Below are 19,943 nucleotides of genomic sequence, written 5' to 3'. Positions count from 1 at the left end.
TACTATTCCTGTATCATAATTTCTTTAACTAGTAAAAATATCCCCTGGCCTTGCTGGAAGAATCATTAACCATCGTAAAAGAAACTGCTGCTGCTGCTTGCTCTGGAATAATACACAGAGTAACAAGCTGTTCAGTTACATACTAGTGCCTACAGGACAAGAATGTTGGGGCTCCTACTTAAAACCACTCTTCATTTTTGCGACCCTAGCTTCTCTGAAAGTTGACTACCTCTCTCTCTCTGAGATGTCTCACCTGGAATGCTCTCAAAAGGAATTTTGTGTATGCCACCTAACCTCCGTTTTTTTTGTTTTATTTATGTTTATTTATTTTGGAGAGACAGAAGCAGAGCGTGAGTAGGGGAGGGGCAGAGAGAGAGGGAGACACAGAATCCGAAGCAGGCTCCAGGCCCTGAGCTGTCAGCACAGAGCCCGATGCGGGCTTGAACTCATGAGTCATGAGATCATGACCTGAGCCGAAGTCAGACGCTTAACCAACTGAGCCACCCAGGCGCCCGCACCTAACCTCCATTTTAAGACAGATTCATCACCCCAAACATACTTTCCAAAATTGCTGAAGATCTGCCTGGCTATTTTCACATGACAATGTGAACAAACAGACAAACTTAGTTTTATATCGTTTTGGGTCAATTTATATAGTATTTCTGAGATGGTCCCTTTAAGGAGACAAGAGACTTCCTGAGAAATTAGGCAACCTGCTACACAGCTGTGGTATTCTTTACTTTTTCCCCGTGTGAGAGGGGAAGTGACCTGTATCGTTATGAGGTAACAGAGGGAATTTGGAGAAGAACACTGAGGAAGAAGGAGAACAGTGTTACATAGCAGTAACACTTAGGGAGTACCACTGAGTGGTAAGGCGAGGACAGATCACCTTAGGGGCGTTCCTTCGGTCATGTGCATAAATGGGCTGGGAGCAGGGGGCTAGCCTGGTGAGCAAAACGGACTCACCCCCTCAAGTTCCCAGTCTAGTGAGGAGATTAGGACATAAATTTGGGAGCGCCTGGGTGGCTCAGTCGGGTAAACATCCCACTTTGGCTCAGGTCATGATCGCACGGTCCGTGAGTTCGAGCCCCATGTCGGGCCCTGTGCTGACAGCTCTGAGCCTGGAGTCTGCTTTGGATTCTGTCTCTCCCTTTCGCTCTGCCTCTTCCCCACTCATACTCTGTTTCTGTCTTTCTCTCAAAAATAAATCTTAAAAAAAAACAATTTTTTTTTTTTAAAGAACTCAAAAGAGACGATGCCTGTTCTGTATGACCTGAGCCGAGTCATGAGTGAGTAAAAGGTAGGCTCATGGAAAAGCGGCAGAAGTGAAACATCATCAGCAGCTTGATGATGATAATAGCTGGCATATCCCCACCCTGTGTCCGACACTATTCTATGCTTTAAACTCATTAACCTGTTTAATTCTCACTCCTATGAGTAGATACTGTTATTACCCATTTTATAGATGAGAAAACTGAGAGGTTAGTTCACTTGCCCAGGTGATCTCTCCTTTCTGCTTTAGCCTATGTGTGTGGCCATGTTCCATCCAAACAGACTAACTAGGGCGGTATTTTGTAAAATATTGGGAGGGATCTGAAGTTCTGGTGCAGCAGAATCATCTGGGACATTTGTTCTTTGTTTTTTGTTTTTTAAACATTTATTTATTTTTGAGAGACAGCGCGTGAGTGGGGGAGGGGCGGAGAGAGAGGGAAACACAGAATTCCAAGCTGGCTCCAGGCTCCAAGCTGTCAGCACAGAGCCCAACACGGGCCTCCAACTCACGGACTGTGAGATCATGACCTGAGCTGAAGTTAGACACTGACTGAGACACCCAGGCACCCCTGGGGCATTTGTTAAAACACAGGTATCTAGACTCCCTGTAATCTTCTTAGATCTCATGTGGTGGGGGATCAGGACTCTTTTTTTTTTTTTTTTAATTTTTGTTTAATTTATTTTTGAGACAGAGAGAGACAGAGCATGAGCAGGGGACGGGCAGAGAGAGAGGGAGACACAGAATCCAAAGCAGGCTCCAGGCTCTGAGCTGTCAGCACAGAGCCTGACGCAGGGCTCGAACCCACGGACTGTGAGATCATCACCTGAGCTGAAGTCTGACGCTCAACCGACTGAGCCACCCAGGCACCCCAGGACTCTGTTTTTATTTTTTTACAAACTCCCCAGGTGATCGATCCTAAGGCGCAGTAATGTCTGACAACCTCTGGGCCCCTCTCTGAGCTGTGACTCCAAATTCCTACAAGAGAGAACTAGACAAAACAAATTTGGGTGAAGTAGTCCGGGGAGTGGAATTATTTGGTCTTTTTGCTTAGGGTGCGGGCCCAGGAGCAAGCTTTCTGGTAAGAACGGAAGGGCAGAGGGGCACCAGGGTGGCTCAGTCGTTTAACCGTCCGACTTCAGCTCAGGTCACGATCTGACGGTTCGTGGGTTCGAGCCCAGAATCAGGCTTTGCACTGACAGTGCAATTCTTTCTCTCTCCCTCTCTCTCTGCCCCTCCCCCGATCTCTCTCTCTCTCTCTCTCTCTCTCTCTCTCTCTCTCTCAAATAAATAAATAAAAACTCAAAACAAAAAAAAGAATGGAAGGGCGGAGAGGATGATGAAAGTAAGGAAGCAATTACTGGAATCTCTAGTCCTTGGCATTCCTGGGGGACACCTCTGTGTGTATAGCCCAAACTATGTGCCCCATAGTGTACAAGATAACACAGCCTTAGCTCTGACCTCAATTACTTCTTACAAGACACGGAAGGAACTAAGTTCTTCGTTCTTGGTACTTGGGTGTGGCTCCTGGGATGAGGCCCTCACCGCATCTCAGCTTCCATCTGCCTCACAGAGAACGAAGTTCCTGTGTCTTCACAAAGCACTGCTTCAAATTTACTCATTCTCTGCCATCCCTCCCTCCTTCTCACCCTCCAATCCAATGTCTTCCTTCACTTTGGAAATCACTATTTTTCAGAGGAAAAGCTTGCATCTATAAGATAAGGCACAGAGGCACATCTTTTCATTGGTCCTGGCTGGGCTGAAGAAGAATCAAAATGTCTCTCTCCACTCGTGTCAAGCCCCGCCTGAAGGAGCATGTGTAGTGGAGCGTTAGGTGACAACGTGGGCATTTTTAACCGCTCAGCCTCCAGGCGGGGCTGGAATGGCACTCCTTAGGAGCAGAAGTCAGGGCAGGGTTCTGTTCAGATGCCAGGGCCATGGAGGAATCCACGCTCCCAGTGCTCCAAGGAGTCAGGAAGGGATAGGAGGGGATGAGCCAGGAGATGGGATCCAGGGAATTGTGATCAGGTAGGAGTGCTGGGGAGTGGGTGTTCTGAGGAGGGCCAAAGCACTTCGTTTGCTCATCTAGGCCCCTGAGCTATCTGGTTAGACCAGGAGTTGTTTCAAAGAATGAGTCACTGCATCTCTCAAGGCTTCGACCAAGATTATCTTCCTAATCCTGCATTTCATTCATCAGCCTTTACAGAGTTAAAGAGCTGAATCCATGTCCTAACGGAGGTGTCCTCAGCACTAATCTATACTCTTAAGATTATAACCACGTATGTCAACTATACCTCCATAAAAACATACACAAAAAATAAAATAATAGAGGTACGTGAGGAACAAAGATTCTAATCAGACACCAGCCCTGCCATCAGTCCCCATCTTCCCCACGCGGTATATTTAATTCCTATCCTGCTCCCGCCCGTGTTCTTATTTCGCAGGTTGTTTCCTGGCAGATCCTCTGTGATCCCACACTAGGTTTCAAATTATTAGCTAGAACCTGAGATGAATTTATGTGGCGTTTTCTGCATTAGATGATTATATCACCTACCTAAACAACCATGCCAGCGACTATCCTTGAAGACTTAAGTAGACATAACCTCTCCCTTGGACTCATATCCGGCGTAGACTATCATTTCTCAACCTTTTTGGAACCGGGATATGTTATGCATGATTGCCCAGTGTAACAACACACCCGTTTCCAAAAGTCATAGAATATATGTCATATTCCTCTGTTTAAATAAAGGGCATTAAAATTAATTGGATTACAAGGCACCTTAGAGAATTTCATGATGTCTACCGGAGACTCAGAAATAGAATTGGGAATTTCTTTTCTGTGACAGCCCCAGGGGACTGACTGTATGATGTGGTCCCCTGTTACACCTCCTGACCAGCAAGGTGACAGTGGGCAGGCGTATCTGTGCTCTGATCCTTCCTCTTCTCTTAATAAAATACGGATGTTGAATTACATTATCTCTAAGGTCTTTTTTCACAACCAACATTTTGTGATTCGGTGAACAGAATAATTGCCCTGCAAAAAGGTATATACCCTAAACAGGGTGCCAGACATAGTACAAGAGGCCCAGTTAAATTTGAATTGCAAACTATAATGTTTTAAACATTTTTTAAAAGTTTATTTATTTATTTTTTGAGACAGCAGGGAAGAGGGCAGAGGGGGAGAGAGAGAGAATCCCAAGCAGCCTCCACGTTTTTAGCATAGAACCGGAGGCGGGGCTCGATCTCACAAACCCTGAGATCATGACCTGAGCAAAAATCAAGAGTCAGACACTTAACTGACTGAGCCACCCGGGCACCCCTAAACTGTAATGGTTTAATGTAGGTATATCCCCAATATCACATAGGACATAATTACGTTAAAAAAATTTTTTTTAATGTTTATTTACTTTTGAGAGAGAGAGACACAGACAGAGTGTGAGCAGGGGAGGGGCAGAGAGAGAGGGAGACACAGAACCCGAAGCTGGCTCCAGGCTCCGCATGGGACATAATTACATTTCAAAATTATTCATTGTTTGTCTGAAATTCAGGGTTCAGCTGGCATCCGGGATCGACAACCTAATGCCATTCTCTTTCCTCCCATTTGTGAAGGTGATTTCACCACTTCCCCACCATGAGCCTGCTTGTCTCCTCCTGTATTTAGTGCTTAGCCTGAAACAAATTGTGAATGTCAAATTGCCGCTTGCTTCATTGCCTTACCTGTGAGATAAATTCCCAGAATTCAGAGAGGACAGTTGCTGACAATTCGTTTCCTAAATGTGGCTGCCTGGGCGACACCTGGACATCTGCTACTTACAGCCTCATAATTTTTTTTAAGTTTATTTATTTATTTTGAGAGAGCGCACGCAAGCACGTGCACGAGTGGGGAGGGGCAGAGAGAGAAAGGGAGAGAGAGAGAGAATCCCAAGCAGGCTTAGCACTACCAGCACAGAGCCTGATGTGGGGCTCCAAATCACAGACTGTGAGATCATGACCTGAGCTGAGAGCAAGAGCCACCCAGGCGCCCCTTATGACCTCATTACTGACACCTTCACCAATAACGCTGACCTATGCCACATGAGTTGTTATACCCACGGCATGCTCGAGTGGGCATTTTCATTTGCCTCTTACGTGTTCTAATTTCACGGTCTTGGGTCAGGATTCTCTCATCATTCAAACAAACCAACCAAAAACCCTCCACATAACTCTCCCTCATCCCATTACTACTGCCCCACTTCTCTCTCTTTTCCTTCGTAATCAAGTCTTCTCTATGCTCACCATCTATGCATCCTTCTCTCTTACTCGTTTCCCAGTGCAGGCAAATATGTTTTGCCATCCTCCTTCCTCGCTCGTAAACTCCTCTTGGTCTGGGTCCCTGCTAACTGCCCAGCCGGGAAAGCAGTGGGATACTTTTCAGTCCCAATCTTCCTGGATCTCCTAGCAGCTCTGGTGAACGGTGACCAGACCCCCCACCCCTGGGAACTACTCCTGGCATCTGTAACAGCACCGGGCCCTACCTGTTCTCTCACCTCCTTGCTTGGCCACTGTGTGTCCGTCACCTCCAGCCGCTCTGTTTCATCTGCCTGGTCCCTAAATGCCAGAGCCTTCATACTTTCCACACTCTCCCTAAGCCTATGTTCTCCATGTTTGGTATACATTCTGCACTTGCCAGCAAGGTTATTTACAAAACACCAGTGCCCCTGGAGGGAATGGGGTGTTTTGGTTTTGGTTTTGGTTTTTTAATTAAGTTTATTTATTTATTTTGAGAGAGAGCATAAGCATGAGCAGGGGAGGGTAGAGGAGAGAGAGAGAGACAGAGAGAGACAGAATCCCAAGCAGGCTGTGTGCCATCAGTGTAGAGCCCAATGCAGGGCTCGAACTCACGAACCGTGAGATCATGACCTGAGCCAAAACCAACAGTCGGAGGCTTAACTGACTAAGCCACCCAGATGCCCCAGGAGGGGATGGGGTTTGAGAGCTCCTGAGAGGCACCCAGGTTTTGGTTTGATTGTTTATTAATCTTTGAAATGTATTTATTTAATTAGTTTCCATTTAACAATCATTTTCTGAGCATAGGTCTTGGGAATACAAAAGAAACAGTCAAGGCCTTGTCATCAGGCAGCTTACAGCCTAGTAGAAAAGGCCAACAAACTTACTGGTGACAGGAGGCCAGCACACAAAGGGTGCTGTGGACTCCAGAGCAGAAGCCAGGAAAGATGCCACAGACTGCTTGCCTGTGATCCGAGCCTTGAAGGAAAGAGGGAATGAACCACACGTACCCCATGCACAGTGCTCTTCTGGGTACCTGGAGTACAGCGTGCCTAGGGGTGTGATGGAAAGTGAAGTGAGGGAGCGAGGCGATGCACATCCCAGAGACTGCATATCGGGTGAAGATTAAGGAATTTCAGGGGCACCCGGGTGGCTCAGTCAGTTAAGCGTCCGATTTCGGCTCAGGTCATGCGTGATCTCACAGTTTGTGGGTTCCAGCCCCACGTCGGGCTCTGGCTGACAGCTCAGAGTCTGAAGCCTGCTTCGGATTCTGTGTGTCTCTCTCTCTGCCCCTTACCGCTCTCTCTCTCTCTCTCTCTCTCTCTCTCAAATATAGACAAACATTAAAAAAATTTAAAAAAGAAGAAGAAAAGAAAGCAGCTGCAGAGGAGACAGACAGAGATGGTTTCTAGTGCTGTTGCAGAGGTAGTGGCATTGCTAGGGCTTGGAGACCAATTCTTCAAAGAATAAGGGAGAGAGGAGGCCAGAGGGGCTCCCAGATGTGTGGACTTAGGGGACTGGGCGTATAAATCGCCTCCGCTAGATGACTCATCTTTCCACCATCCCCATTAGACTGGACCCCCAAAATGTCACTCTGCCTAAAGTAGGGGGAAAAGGAATATTTTTTGAAGGTCTAAATTCGCCCTTTGCCCTCCCACAAAACTGAGCCCTTGGAAACGCGTGGGGGACGGGCGTGTCAGAGCCATGACCAGGGCTTGTAGGTGAGTTGGGGACCAGGGTTCTTGCCAGAAAAAGTGTCAGGTGTCAAGTCTGAAAGTAAGGACAAGGCCAGAAATAGGAAATCAGGAGTGAGGCCAAAAGAGAGGAGGTTGGAACGTGGTGTAAGAACGGGTCAGAACAACCAGTGAGCCCGGGAAAGAAGGAGGGGCTAGAATCCTCTCGCAGGCCTCAGCTGGAAAACCTGGCTGCCGCACAGCTGGCCGACGGAACGCCTGTTTACAAGCTAAATTCTGACATATCTCACATGCCAATTCTTTTTTTTTTAATTTTTTTAATGTTTATTTTAATTTAGAGAGAGAGAGAGAGAGAGAGAGCACAGGCAGGGGAGGGGCAGAGAGAAGGGTACAGAGGATCCGAAGCAGACTCTGGGCTGATAGCACAGAGCCCAACTCATGGCTCGAACTTGCAAACTGAGAGATCATGACCTGAGCCGAAGTCAGGCGCTGAACCGACTGAGCCACCCAGGCACCCCTCTGTACGTTTTATTAACTTATTTCCTTTATGCCTAAATGCAGTCCCCACTCCACCTTTCTCCCTTCCAGATTGTCATATCAGACAGATGTGTCTACCAGAGGTGCAGACTTCAACAACACAGGCCAACAGTTCGGTCATCGGGTTATAGTAGCTGGAGGATGATGTGAATTCAGGCTTGAAACAGACTAAGTATATTTCTAAGGAGGCCCAATCTAGTGGGTAAGACACTGCAGCAAAAGTTTCTAGCTAACAGGGATGGTCAAAGTCAGGGGTGCTTCTGAGTCGACCTTCTTGTTTGGGACAGGAAGCTGAGGCAAGTTGCTAAGCCTTAAAATCTGCTCTCACCCAAACCCTCATGGAGTCCTGGCCAAGAGGGCTGGCTCCACTCTCGGTAGAGGAACATTCAAGCAAATCAAGGCAGAGCCCAGCACATGGACCTGGAAAACCACAAGAGTCCTTGAGGGAAAGCCTGGAGTTTGATGTGCACACAGATGCTTAAGATTCACCTTGAAGGGGCTCCTGGGTGGCTCAGTTGGTTAAGCATTCGACTCTTGGTTTGGGCTCTGGTTATGATCTGTTACTGAGTTTGAGCCCGGCATGGGGCTCTCTACTGTCAACGCAGACCCCACTTCAGATCCTCTGACCCCCTCTCTCTCTGCCCCTACCCTGCTCATTCTCTCTCTCTCTGTCTCTCTCTCAAAAATAAACATTTTAAAAAATAAATAAAAATTGGTAAAAGCAAACGTGATATTTAGCATTAAAGAAAAAAAAAAACTCATCTTGGATACCGAGTCCAAAATATGTCTTGACATCTGTAATTCTATTCCTACTTGCTCCTGGAATTGGTCCTACTGAGTGGTTACCTGAGTCCATATTAATGCCACACATAAGAAGGACTAAGGGTTCTATAAGGCTGGGGAGGGACACGGTTGGTACAGATAGATTAGCCACAATTGCCTAGCGAATACGGACTGGTTTTCAACCCCCAATACTTTGGAGCAGAGTTTGTTAACCCTTGAGTGATATATGGGTCTTTTTTTCCTCCCAATTTTCTGCCTGTGTTTAGCTTACATACAGTACTAGGTTTCTTTCTTTCTTTTTTTTTTTTTTAATTTTTTTTAACGTTTATTTATTTTTGAGACAGAGAGAGACAGAGCATGAACGGGGGAGGGTCAGAGAGAGAGAGGGAGACACAGAATCTGAAACAGGCTCCAGGTTCTGAGCTGTCAGCACAGAGCCCAACGCGGGGCTTGAACTCACGGACCGTGAGATCATGACCTGAGCCGAAGTCGGACGCTTAACCGACTGAGCCACCCAGGTGCCCCAGTTTCTTTTTAAAAGAAAAAAAGCTTTGAGAATTCTCACACGTGTAAGTACATGTGCTAAAATCACATGAACACATCTGCTTTGTCGTCGATAAAATAATCACAAAAACTATTTAGATTGTCATCTAAGTAAAAATACACTTTTGTAAGAACTCATGGACCTCTGAGAACTGAGCCACAAACTCTCAGAGATTTGTGGCCCTCAGCTGGAAAACATTACTGCAGAACCATGCTTTATTTTGAACTCCCTTTCCAAGCTACATTTTGACATGCTTTAGTTGCTAATTCTAGGAATGTTCCACCTTGCTCAGGAAAGGTCTAAGTATTTTTTTAATTGCTCTGAAAGCATATCAACTGCTTTTATGTTTCAGAGACTGGGTACCAGCGGTTATTAATAAATGAATGCCATCCTATCCCTGAGAATGTGTATATTGCTATCTACAAACCCAAATAGAACATTTCATAATAACTAAGATTATCCCCGGGACAGCACAGCAAGTGTGTCCTTATATATACTTTCAAGTTACCACACCAAATAGAACCAACCCAAATGGGAATAATCTTGAAGTGATTTGGATTCTTTCTTGCATGCTTTCCTTAAAAATCCTCAGCCTGGTAGCTGTGTATATCTTCTACTGAAATATTTAAAGTTGAGTGCTTTTCCGGTGTCTAAGAAATACCAACTTTAGAAGGATTTGGATGCTGATATTGGCAAATTTCTGTAAGACTGGCCAAACGAGAAGCGAGAAGAAAAAGGAGATCTGTGATAGAATTTTCAATGGCAAGAGGGAGAGAAAGCCTTTGTCTCAGGCAGAAGAGCTGGTGTTCGGGCACACTAGTGGTAGTGGTTACATCTTCTGAGTGACAAGGACTGAGCAAACCACAGGTGAACTAGAGCAATGAAAACCTTTAGACCCTCATTCTCAGAAATGCTGGCAGTGATCAGAGACAGGAAGGAGGAAGGAACGAGTGTCCATGGGAGCCTCACTAAGATGGGGTTGACCAGTGGCAGACTGCCCTGTTCTGGACACCAGTGCTTTTCTAGGAGAATTTGCCCTTCAGAAGCCATGTGACCACCAGCCAATAGGGTCTTCCTGGGAAATGTCACAGGTCTCAAACTCCCCCTCAGCCGTTGCCTGCCCACAGTCCCCTGAAAGGCCTCACTTGTTCCGAGCGTGAGGGGAGCGGCAGAGGGTCCATTGGCTTAGATGCCTCTGAGCCCGCAAGCACCAGGGTCTCAGCGTAGCAAAGAGATAGAAAAGGGGAGCCTGGGTGGCTCAGTCAGTTAAGCATCCATGATCTCACGGTTCATGGGTTCGAGCTCCGCGTTGGGCTCTGTGCTGACAGCTTGGAGTCTGGAGCCTGCCTTGATTCTCTGTCTCCCTTTCACTCTGCTCCTCCCCCCACTCGCTCTCTGTCTCTCTCTCTGTCTCTCTGTCTCTCTCTCTCACAAATAAAATAATTACTAAAAACGAAAAGAGGGGAGCCTGGGTGGCTCAGTTAAGCGTCTGACTTTGGCTCAGGTCATGATGTCACAGCTCGTGAGTTCGAGCCCCACATCGGGCTGTGTGCTGACAGCTCAGAGCCTGGAGCCTGCTTCAGATTCTGTGTCTCCCTCTCTCTCTTTGCCCCTCCCCTGCTTGTGCGCTCTCTCTCTCTCTCTCTCTCTCTCTCTCTCAAAGATAAATCAATGTATTAAATTTTTTTTTAGGAAAAGAGAAAGAATCCATATTGTTGCTCTTTACAACCTTAGAAAAACCCGAGTTTAGGAAGGAAATGGCACAACAGAATGCTGAATCAGAGAGAGAAAGTGATTGGTCCAGGTTTTGTTTCACCAAACAGTTGATACTGTTACAGAAGATACCTATTTCTGTGTAGGCTAAATACCCTCCCCTAGACGGCTTGAAAACAGAACCATTTTACCTCCCAAACATACTAAGTCAGTGTTGGTTTCCAAAAGGGCCCTAGACTGGCTCTCTAAGGCTCACAGGACTACTCAGAAGGCTGCTCAAGTCCCTTCTAACTCCTCCATTCTCTGGTTCATGGATCAACAATACCATTTGGGAGGAAGATATACTTACTCTTACTACGAGCAATCTTAGGGACTCCAGAGGGCTCATTTGGTTGGTGAAAGGGTCAATACAAGTCGCAGCTTCTGCAGATACCCTGACGTTTACGCTGAGCGGGAAGCTGAGCAAGTTGTCCACGCCGGTCAGAGGACTCAGCCCTGTTATGGGTGACCCACGAAGGATAGTGAAAAACGCCCACTTCGGAAAATCTGGATGAGAAGCAAAACCTTTCACTCAAGACTTACCGCTCTTAGAAGAAATAGTAATCTATATTAAGCAATAGAATAATGAGGTTTTGCAAAAATTATAAATCATCGACTATACAGAAGCTCTTAGAAAACCGTTACAAAGTCAGTGACTATCATTCATACTGGTGAATTAGCCTAGGAATCCACTGCGGTTCCATCGGAATCCACCGATGAAGCTTCAAGCCTTGTCTCCCAGGACGCCTCCTGGTCTGTCAGGGGTGCCTCAGGACTCCCCTGCAGGCCGGTCACAGCTGCGGAGTTGTTCTTGCTTCGGGGACCCTCAGCGGTTCCTCGGTCGCCGTGGGCTGCGTACTGTGCTCCTCAAAGCAACTAGAATTCTTCACACGGAGGGGAAAACATCCTTCATGTGCCTCATCGTGAGCTTGGGTGGCACCAGGACCTTGCTGGGGAAAGCTGCTTTTATACACCGTCAAGCCCTGTGCTCAGTTACCAGCACCTAGCCTAGTCTGGAGCATGCTGGTGGTGCTTGGTACATGGTTATGAACTATGACCCCCAAAAGAAGGGTCTGTGGCAGGTCCTCTTAGCCTTCCTCCCCCACCCTCTAGTCATGTAGCCCCAGCTCTGCCTCTCGTCTCCTATTTCCCTCCATCTTTTCATTGCCACCGTCTCAGTTCAGGCCCTCATCACCTCCCATCTGGACTTCTGTCGAGACTTTGCCCTCATTTAGCCTGACCCAGAGTATGCCTTCTTCTTTTTTTTTTTTAAGCGTTTATTTATTTTTGAGAGACAGAGAGTGCGAGCACACACAAGCAGGGGAGGGGCAGAGAGAGAGAGAGAGACAGAGGCTTTGAGAGCCCGACGCGGAGCTCGAACTCGCAAAGAGTGAGATCATAACCTGAGCCGAAGGCAGACGCTTTCACATAGAACCGTCTACTCTTGACCGACCACTTCTTTGTGACCTCTCCTACCCCATTCCTCATTTCATTCAGCACTAATTATCTTCCAATCGAGAACCAGCTCAGAGGCGCCAGGCTGGGTCAATAAAAGAGCGTGCGACTTGCTCTCAGGGTTGTGGGTTCAAGCCCTACATGGGGTGTCAAGAGTACTTAAAAAAATCAAGTAAATAAATAAACTTTAAAAAGAAGAAGAAGGAGGAGAATCAGCTTAATCACAAACACTTATTGGACACTTCCTGCTTACCAAACTCTGTTCTAAGTGTTGTTCAAATATTATCTCATTTAATCCTCACCTGCTGAGGCAACCTGCTGAGGCAGGGGGGAACAGTTAACCCAGTTAAAACCAGTAACTTGTGCTCCCTGTTTGATATATCGCTCTTCTGCAGCCACAAACTGCCCTGTTCTCTTACCCACACCTCCTTTTGTCCCTTCTTGGTCATCTTGCCCCTGTTGGGTAGCTTTACTCTCTTCCAACTCTGGGTGGTTTCTTTGCCTCACTCTTCAAGTGTTCTCAAGGTGATAAAACACCTTTCCCCAGACGGCCATTCCTGTAGGCTTCTTTTCTCTTGTTCACTGTCTTGTCTCTCTCAAACTTCATTCAAACACTTTCTGGTGCTGCTTTCTCACCACCTTCTACCCTCTGTCCTCGTAGTTTAACACATGGCCACCTCCCTTCAGTAGCACTGCTTTCAGAGACCAGTAATGATTTCTTAAGGGGTAAAATCCAACGGTCTTTTCTTTTCTTTTCTTTTCTTAAAGTTTATTTATTTATTTTGAGAGAGAGTGCAAGCGGGAGAGGGGCAGAGAGCATGGGAGAGAGAGAATCCCAAGCAGGCTTTGCACTATCAGCACAGAGCCCAGTGTGGGGCTGGAACTCACGAACCATGAGATTGTGACCTGAGCCAAAATCAAGAGTCTGAAGCTTACTGACTGAGCCACCCAGGCGCCCCTCCAATGGCCTTTTCTTAAGACTCATCTTCCTTGAGGGGCGCCTGGGTGGCGCAGTCGGTTAAGCGTCCGACTTCAGCCAGGTCACGATCTCGTGGTCCGTGAGTTCGAGCCCCGCGTCGGGCTCTGGGCTGACGGCTCGGAGCCTGGAGCCTGTTTCCGATTCTGTGTCTCCCTCTCTCTCTGCCCCTCCCCCGTTCATGCTCTGTCTCTCTCTGTCCCAAAAATGAATAAACGTTGAAAAAAAAAATTAAAAAAAAAAAAAAAAAGACTCATCTTCCTTGAGTTCTCAGCAGCTCCGATCCCACTGGCTGTCTCTCCCAACTCCAATTTACCACACCGGCTTCATGGTGTTCAGCCCTGTCCTTTCCACCCTGTCCCTGCTCAAGAGTTTTTCAAGCAAAGGCTCCTGCACCTTTGAGGCAACCCCAGGATGGTTTCCCCACAGCCACAAATTCTTCATGAGAATTTCTTTTTTAATGTGTTGTTTTAATGTTGATGATCTCAAACCAAAAACAGGAAGCACCAGTTGGATGACTTCTTTGCAGCCGGGTACCATCAATTTCAAAGCCCATTCTGGGGGCGCCTGGGTGGCTCAGTCAGTTGGGCGGCCAACTCTGGCTCAGGTCATGATCTCACCGTCTGTGAGTTTGAGCCCCGTGTCGGGCTCTGTCTGACAGCTCAGAGCCTGGAGCCTGTTCCAGATTCTGTGTCTCCCTCTCTCTCTCTGCCCTTTGCCTGCTTGGTCTCTGTCTGTCTTTCTCTCAAAAACAATGAACATTAAAAAAATTTTTTTTTTTTAAAAAGCCCATTCTAGCACTTTGGATTGTTATACCAAGTGCTCACTAAATGGAAAGATAGCATTTGACTTTAATGCAGTATTTCCAAAACTGGGGTCCCTGGTGTTTGAAACTGGAGTTGTCTGTGATGTGATTTTCTTCCTTGTTCGTAGCATCTAACTAGCTGCTAAACCTGGCAAAGTCTTCTTTATTTTATTTATTTGGTTTGCTTATTTATTTATTTACTTATTTAGGGAGAGAGAGAGCACAAGCGGGAGCAGAGGGGGGAGCAGAGAGTGGGGTGGGGGGAGGGGAGAGAGAAAATCCCAAGCAGGCTCCACACTGACAGTGCAGAGCCTGATGTGGGGCTTGAACTCACACACTGTGAGATCATGACCTGAGCCGAAACAAAGAGTCAGACACTTAACCGACCGAGCCACCCTGGGCGCCCCGCTTTGCTTGTCTTCATTCCCGTGATCACTTCCTTTGGACTGTACTAAAATTGTAGTCACCTAGCCAGCCTCTGCTCCCCCCAATTTATTCCTCAGACCGTTTCCAGGTTTATTTCCTAAAGCGTACCTGATCTGGCCACTCCCCTACTGGAACTTCTCCATAACCACTCTTCTATACGCCAGTCTTCCATATGGTGACAGGCACCATATGCCTTGGCTAAACTGAACTTCCCATTCTCCAATCACACTCCCCCGTTAGCCCCATGCACACCTCAGCTTACCGCGTGTGCCTCCATCTGGGATTTGGCTCTTTAATCCAGCATAGATGCCTCTTCCTTCATGAAACTGTTTTTGATTCTTACCATAGAACCTTTTATTTTCCTTCACTGAATCCCCACAGCAATTTGTTTGACTTCTTATGGTGCTTTTTTTGTCTCTGATTTCATTATTTGAATGCCTATCTGATCCTTCTGCCCGTTTCCATCATCTCATACCGTGCCTGGAGGCTCAGTGTAACCTAAATAATAATGGACCATTTCTGCCTTAAAAGCATTCCCAGAGGTCCCCAGTTGCCCTCTTTGGGATTCTAGTGGGTGCTTATTGGGAGCAAGGCCCTGGGTGGCCCAGAGGGATTCAAGGCCCTGCCCTCTGGCTTTCTGTCTTGTCTAGTTTCCTGGCATATGACAGTGTTTGAGGGGCTTGCCAAAATCATAGATGAACCCCCTCTCTGAGGAAACTCTAATTTTGATTTTTTTTTTTTTAAACAGCAAAGAGGGAGCCTGGGTGGCTCAGTCAGTTAAGCATCTGATCTCAGCTCAGGTCTTGATCTCAGGGTCATGAGTTCAAGCCCCATGTTGGGCTCCGCACTGGGCATGAGCCTATCTAAAAAATAATAATAATAAAGTTAAAAAACGAAAAACAGCAGTGAGGCAGAAATTTCAGGCACCAGAAGATTTATAGACCAGCCCAAGAGGAACTTCCTCTTTCTTCTCCATTCAAAATAATACCACAAAGCCTCCTGCTTAGGAAAGTACTCTGACTTCATAAATCCAAGAATACTGGCAAACCCATTACCACCACCACTCTCTCTGTCAAGGGTCGCGGAAGAGGGAAGGAGGGATTTGGATACTGGCATCTGACTCTTAAACCACCCATTTTGGGGCTGGAAGGACAACCAGAACTCTGAGACCTCTTTGAAGAGAGTTCAGTAAGCAGGTTTTTCTCTGGTTTTCGGTAGCCACGTGAGATGACAAATTGGCAATTTCTGGACAGAGATTTCTCACAAGAACTCTGCAAGTTTTGCCTACTTTATTTGTTGCGGTGATATGAAATGCATCTTTCTGAGTGAGGTGAGCCCAGGGATAGTATAAGTGCCTTCAGTACAATACCTAACAGTGGTGATCTGGGAATCTCTTTTGTGTCCTTACGAGAAAGGAGAACCCACGCCCTTGTATGGTTTGGATTGGGGCTTTAAGCCCTTTGTGGACAAAGGTCTTTTTTGGTCTTTGGGCTCCAACCGCTTGAGGATGGGGGCCCTTTTCAGCAGATGCGTAATAAAAACGGACTGATTTTTTTCCCCATCTTCTTTCTTTTTCTCAGACTTTTCCTTTCTCCTTCTACTCATTTTCTCCCTGTGTTTCTTTTCCTCTCAGTTTATCTTAGGCGAGTCATTGGTGACCTCAAGATATCCCAGAAACTGCCTGGCCCAGCTTTAGACTGTCACCCCTCCAAACTTCCTTCAGCTTAGATGCAATTCCTTTGCACTCTTGAGGTCTCCCCTGCCTTCTTCAAGGAGCCACGCTCCAGATTGGCCTCAGGACAGAGACCTCCCAGAGTGGCCCATTAGGGGCAGTAGTTGCAGTCTGAGGCTTCCTGGGACTGCACAGGCCCCAGGTAATCTTCCAGACTCTCCGGCGGCCTCGGTGGCCTCGGCGGCCTCAGAGTTAGCACTGAACTTGAATGACCTTTGCTTGCTTTGCATGACAAAGGAAGTAATCGAGTTTAGAAAAGTGCCGGCGGTGGAGGGGGAGGGGCGGGCTGAACCTTCCAGCTCCGGCCCTACCAAGCCACAAGACCAAATAAGGGTGTGTGAGGCACCTCCGTCTGTGTTCAAGTTCAGAGTGCAGTGTGCAAAAGTGAGGCTCGGCTTTCAGAGAGATAAGCTATTACCCAACCCTGGTAGAGTTCCAGCTGCAGGGGCTCTGTGTAGCCGGCCTCTGCCTGCAGGGCTGGGGCTGGGGGAGGGAAGACCTGGGCCCTCGGGTTTTCCCAGCCTGGAGAGAGGAGGGGAGAGGGACGCCTTCCTTGCCAGAGCCTTCTGACTGCTGGGACTGACAGCCCACAGATTCTCAGAGCCTTTCCATGACTCTCTGGACCCGGCTCTAAAGAGTGCCAGCCAGGGTGAGTCATTAGAATGTGTAGGAAGGGTCAGAGTTTGAGGATATTCGGCCAGGAGGAAAACAAACATTATTTTTATGAACCCTCACAGGCGGAGAGGCCCGGCTTGTTTACTGAACACTGAGGTCTAGGGCCAGGCTAAGCTCGGGCCATTTTCCAGCAGTATTAACTCTGTGTTTGCTAAACACACCCCAGGGAAGAGGTTATGAGGCTTGCAGTTATCGGGCCGAAAGATTGGCAAGAGCTGGCTTTCTCTGTTGCATTCGGTAGCTTCCAGAACACTGATCTCGTTCTCCTTGGGGACCTTCTAAGCCAGACCGAGGGCCATCATCTCCGTGAGGTGCTTCTGGTGCTTTAACAACCACTGATTGATGGCAGTGCCCTGAGCCAGCTGCACTGCTACCAGGCCTGGGCTCCTTCCCTCCTGCCCTGCCCGTCCCCCGCCTCCCCCTTCCCCCTGCAAATGCCTTCTCATCCTACAAACCTCACCCCCTGCTAGGCTCAGCCCTAAAGTACTGGAGACATAGTACCTATGGAGATCAAATACTTCTGCCTTTTTCCTCCTGGACAGACAGTTTTAAGATGCTTTTCAGGGGCGCCTGGGTGGCTCAGTCGGTTAAGTGTCCAACTTCAGCTCAGGTCATGATCTCACAGCTTGTGGGTTCGAGCCCCGCGTCGGGCTCTGTTTTGACAGCTTAGAGCCTGGAGCCTGCTTTGGATTCTGTGTCTCCCTCTCTGTGTGCCCTTCCCCTGCTCATGCTCTGTCTCTCTCTCCTTCAAAAATAAATATTTAAAAAAAAATGTTCTTCAAACAACTTTTCAGTCCTGCAGGATCACACAGCCAGTGTCCATACATAAGGCCAAGTCAACAAAGCATCCTTGTGTTGACTGTCCCTCCATGGCTGCTTCCCCCCCTCTGTCACTCACTCCTGCTTCCGGGGATCACACACCCAGTTAAGTCCATGCCCAGGCTCTGCTTCCTAGGCTGCATATCTGAAGGCTCAGATGCCTTCTGAGCCCTTTATATAGAGTTCCTCACGGAACTGTTGTATTTTCAAAATTCAATTCCTCTAAATACAGTGTCTATTCCTCTTTCATAGGAGTCTTGTCCTTTCCAGGCTGAGAAGTCAGAAGCAAAATTAAAGTTTAATAACTCAACTGTTTTGCATGAACATTCCTTACCTTGGGTGTATCTACGCTTTCTCTGCTTTTACTTTGAACACGCCCCAAGACTCTGTTATCTTTAGCATTTTTTTCATAAGCCACAATTCAGGAAGTTGGAGAAATTGCTCCCCTGGTGGCAGAACAACAGAACTGCAGACTCTTTCCTCTGTAATTGCAGTGAAAGTGATCTCCTCCCGAGCTGCTTTTGATTTTTCCGCTTCTTTAGTTATTTCCTTAGAGTAATCTCTAGAACGATGAGGTCAAAGGGCATAAATAATCACATCTGGCCAAACTGCCTTCTCATTGAGATGTAGCAACTGAAACACACGCCAACAGGTTAGACCAGCACCTCAGGGTGAACAGCGATCTGCACATGGACGTCCTGCTTTCATGTCGCATTTCTTGGGTTCTTTCTGAAAATCAGGAGAATATATGTTGGCAGCTTACATTTCTTGCTTTGTAAAATGCCTGCTTTCTTCCAACAATCCTTAAAAGACCTTTCTGATGTTTGAAACAGTCCTCAGACTTCTCTGTGAATGACCTTGGAAGCTCCACCTTTTCTTCCAAGTTCCCTGTCGCCGGCCTCTTATCAGGAAACACCACCTGACTGATGTGAGATGTAGATTGAAAGAGCAGCCTCTGAATTAGAAGGACTGCTTTATCATTTCTGAGCTGAGAGGGCTCCGTGGCTGTGGTGTCCCAGAAGGGAGAGAGGCACGCCAAGGAAGGGCAATTCAAACGATGCCTGATGCCATCCCTGGTTTTCCTCACCCTCGTTTCTTCAGAGCCTGTCATCTCGGCTCTCCTTGGGCAAACCCTGGCCAGGAACTTTCTCTCAGTCCACCATATCCACCTGTGTCAGCCAGAAAGACTTGCTCACCCTCACATCTTAGCAAACTCTCCCAAGCACGCCAGCAGCTGAGAGATTTCCAGACTCTTTCATCAAAATCGCAATTAACCGGAAAGGAGGGGCGCCTGGGTGGCTCAGTTGGTTGAGCGTCCGACTTCGGCTCAGATCATGAGCTCACAGTTTGTGAGTTTGAGCCCCAAGTCGGTCTCTGGGCTGACAGCTCAGAGCCTGGAGCCTCCTTTGGATTCTGTGTCTCTTTCTCTCTCCGCCCCTTCCCCACTCATGCTCTGTCATTCTCTCTCCTCTCTCAAAAAAATAAATAAAACATTCAAAAAAAATTTTAAGGACCTTGCTAATAATTTTATTTATTTATTTTTAATTAACATCCAAATTAGTTAGCATATAGTGCAACAATGATTTCAGGAGTAGATTCCTTAATGTCCCTTACCCATTTAGCCCATCCCCCCTCCCACAACCCCTCCAGTAACCCTCTGTTTGTTCTCCATACTTAAGAGTCTCTTATGTTTTGTCCCCCTCCCTGTTTTTATATTATTTTTGCTTCCCTTAAAGTCTTAAAGTGTCTTAAAGTCCTCTTATGAGTGAAGTTGTATGATATTTGTTTTCGACTAATTTCACTCTTCTTTTTGATTGTCGAGTAATACTCCATTATATATATGTATATATATATATAATATTATATATATTATATATATATATACATCACATATATATATATATATATATATATATATATATATATACCACATCTTCTTTATCCATTCATCCATCAATGGACATCTGGGCTCTTTCCATACTTTGGCTATTGTTGATAGTGCTGCTATAAACACTGGGGTGCATGTGCCCCTTCGAAACAGCATACCTGTATCCCTTGGGTAAATACCTAGTAGTGCAATTGCTAGCTGGTAGGGTAGTTCTATTTTTAGTTTTTTGAGGAACCTCCATACTGTTTTCCAGAGTGGCTGCACCAGTTTGCATTCCCACCAGCAAGAGAGAACCTCTTTTTCCGCATACTCGCCAACATC

At 46.9% G+C, this 19,943-nt stretch overlaps 1 protein-coding gene and 1 long non-coding RNA gene across 3 annotated transcripts in view; one reads left to right on the top strand and one right to left on the bottom strand.

The window, feature by feature from the left end:
- The window catches only part of PIGL (phosphatidylinositol glycan anchor biosynthesis class L), an 84,158-nt gene that overhangs the window by 29,688 nt on the left and 34,527 nt on the right, over positions 1–19,943 (top strand). The window lies entirely within an intron of this gene.
- Positions 1–19,943, bottom strand: part of LOC115501224 — a 28,686-nt gene that overhangs the window by 3,562 nt on the left and 5,181 nt on the right. Inside the window, exon 3 of the long non-coding RNA XR_003964753.1 lies at positions 11,157–11,353. This is a non-coding gene — a long non-coding RNA (uncharacterized LOC115501224). The remainder of the gene's footprint in view (positions 1–11,156; positions 11,354–19,943) is intronic.

This window comes from Lynx canadensis, chromosome E1 (assembly GCF_007474595.2).
Source record: "Lynx canadensis isolate LIC74 chromosome E1, mLynCan4.pri.v2, whole genome shotgun sequence".
Classification (NCBI taxonomy): Eukaryota; Metazoa; Chordata; class Mammalia; order Carnivora; family Felidae; genus Lynx; species Lynx canadensis.
The sequence above is the reverse complement of the archived record's forward strand: the minus strand, read 5'-3'. Positions and strand labels throughout refer to the sequence as shown.